This window comes from Protopterus annectens, chromosome 6.part0, assembly GCF_019279795.1.
Source record: "Protopterus annectens isolate FY-2018-M chromosome 6.part0, PAN1.0, whole genome shotgun sequence".
NCBI classification, from domain to species: domain Eukaryota; kingdom Metazoa; phylum Chordata; order Ceratodontiformes; family Protopteridae; genus Protopterus; species Protopterus annectens.
The window spans coordinates 1,228,574,827-1,228,577,981 of NC_056737.1; positions in this window are offsets into that span (position 1 = coordinate 1,228,574,827).

A 3,155-nucleotide genomic window follows, 5' to 3' on the forward strand; every position below is an offset into this window, starting at 1 on the left:
CAGTAGGTCCCCAATATCTTTATGTCTGCGGTACATGCTGATCCTTTCCATAGCTGTGCAGACCAAGCTTGTCAGGTTTCTGGGGTGGTAGTTTGCAGTATCCATTCAGGCAACACCTTTGTTGAGAAGGACCACTGTTGTTGTACACTGCTCTTTGGGAACATATCCTGTGGTAAGGCTGACATTGAGCAGTAGTGTGATTTGGCATTCCATTCTTCTTGGAGTCCATGTTGGACTCAGCCCAGGACACCATCTCATACCATTGCTGCTGTGTGTTTTGCTTTGTAGATGCTGGCTGTTACCTCAGCATCTGCAATGTCAGGGGGCCAGCAGTCTGCTGGGATAGATATTTTGCATTCTGGGGGGGTTTGCACTGCACCTGTCAGGTTGTATGTTGGCAATATGTGTGTGTGTTTGGTATGTTGTTTTTAATATTTGAGTGATTCAGAGCATATCCGTGAATTCCCAACAAGGTTCCTACCATCAGTTGAGAAAGCCTTGTGATTATCCTTAGTGTCCTGTACAATTTGTATCTTCATAGGTTCATAGTTTCATACTAGGCTATCCACCCTAGGGATTTATAAGCCTAGCCAGAGTGTGTGTGGCTTTCGCCACCCCTTGCTATGTGAATATTATGGCCATTTATGATTGACTTTACTGTGCCTCTGTCTGGACGTGACACAGTGAAGACCCCCAGTGTACATCTACGATCATCCATCCACTTGGCAAGATTCCTGTTGAAGAGTGTCAGTGAGGGGCTCTGCCTAACATGGAGTGGGATTCTGTTCCAGGGTGTAGGGAGCCTCTGGGTTATGTATCTGTCCCTCCAGCACATCCTATTTCATTATGTGTTGAGGTTGACATCTCTCACTCTCGCAGCTCCGATGGCTTTGGGTTTTCTGGGGTGGAACATGTCCATTACTCCTGTGTTGGACATGGCCTTGTACAACAGGCATACAATGCCTCTGTGTAGGCAGTATGTGACTGCATTCAGCTGGGGTGTCTACAGCCAGGCAGCATATGACATATATTTGAGATCCTTTATCCTCTTGGTGAGGTACCTTTGAGGTCTTTCTAACTGCTGCAGGTGTCAGGTAAGGTACATCCCAAATGAGGCATTGTACAAGATTATGGGTCTGATAAGAGAACAGTATAGGGGCACAATGACCTCTGTTGACGTAGATGTGAATCCTTTCATGATACGATGTCCAGTATAGACAGTCTTCCTAGCCACATTGGCAATGTGAGTGTCACATAACAGGTTACTGTCCACTTGTGTCCCTAGGTCCCTGATTACTCCTTCCATACATAATGGTTTACCACCTATGTGGTAATTTGTGAGTACCTTGTTTGGTATTTGGTGGGACATTCATACTGTCCAGTGTCTTCGGGACAGCTGGGTGGGGTTCCTGTGTGTGAGAGTGTGGTCTGTAGCATGCTACAGACTGTACAGCAGTTTTGCCTACGGTTAGTTGCACATGGGTGGTCTCCGATGCTTTGTGCATTGTCAGTTACCTGGACATCTGGGTGTCTGTGCTGAATATGGATACTCCCCCTCCTTTTATGTTTTGGTCCAGGTTTTGGGGTATAACCTGGTAGTGCTGTTGTGCTGTCTGGAGGCTTGCAGCAGGTTTCTATCACTGCATGGACATCGATGTTCTCCATACTGGGGAGGGCCTTGGGAGCATGCATATTGCAGTTTACACGTCTGGCATTGGTCAGCATTACCCTTATGTTTCTTTCCACTTATGTTTTCTAGGGTGGTGGGTTAGTCTTTTCAGCCTTGCCTATAAAAGGCTCTATGGAGGTGGCAAAAGCCTTATCCAATATCCAGACACCCAGGGGTAACAGGTGCAAGCCATCCCTGGAACAGCAGTGTGGCTTGTCAAGCATGACATCCCAAGCAGACAGACATTGGATCCCCTTGGAATGGCACCAGTAATTGTGCCACTTGTTAAAGCTGATCATTCTGTGTTTGTACTGTGGCATCATTCTTGGTGAGGGTAGGATGCTGCAAACGGTCAGTGTCATACCGGCCTGGACTACATAATCGGAGAGCTCATCTATGTCTCTTTTCATGTAGTCCAGGGAGGTACATCTCAGGTCATTCACGCCAGCATGAACAATGACTGCATCATATTTCTACTTGCTTTGGGGTGACCTGCGTACTTGTGTTATGTGGCGTATTGTAGCAGCCTACAGGCAGCTTACTGTACCCTTTCCCTTGTTCAGTCTGGTGAACGGGACAGCAGTGTGTCTGACTATGGAGTCACCTATTACAACTGTATCAGGCATGTTGTTTCTCCTTCTGGCTTGTGACTGTTTGGCACACCAGCTTTGTGTACTATGTGTTGCATGTAATGTGTTTGGAGGTTGTGGTTGCTTGGGTGTCTGCTTTGGATGCCTCTGTTGGTGTGATGTGTTTGTAATTAGGGCCTCCAGGAATGTTTTTCTGTGTTTATGTCTTTGGTTTGCAGTTGTGATAGGTCTATGTGGGACTGGGTTTGTGGTGTGTGTGGTTACCTTCTCCTCCTGACTAGTTTTGACAGTACTGAGTTGAGGGAGCTCAGCCTCCGGTTTGGATAAATGGATGCATCTCTCACATACATTTGTATTTCTTGGGGGGAGTTGAGGGTTGTCTGTGTACTTGGGGCAGGTGTAACATTGCCTCAGGATTCACAGATTCAACTTGTTGTAGCTGGCCTTGGTGGGTTGTATGTGTGGACATATTTTATTGCCATACTACTGATCAGTGATTACTTCCCTTTTTATGTTTGCTGTATCATGTAGTAGCTTCCTCATTCTCTTGCATGGTTTGGTAATGGCTGGAGTCCACCATGCCAGATGCCTGCGTATATGGCATTGTGTCTTGTTTTTCTTTGGGATTGCATAATCCAAGCATTCCTGGCAGTGTTCATGGAATGCCTGTATAACAGGTTCTGAGGTGTGGCCCATATTTTGCACCTGCACAGGGCCTTTAATGGATTCCACATCAGTTTGGAGGAGTGCAACATTTGCTTTACACATGTTTTTCACTGTGGTTTTCTGGCCAGGGACTGTGGTCAGGATGTGTATATCCAGTGTGATTACTCTATGGTCTGGTCTTACTAGTGAGGGATACACTTCTCATCTTGCCATCGAGTACCCATGTTGCT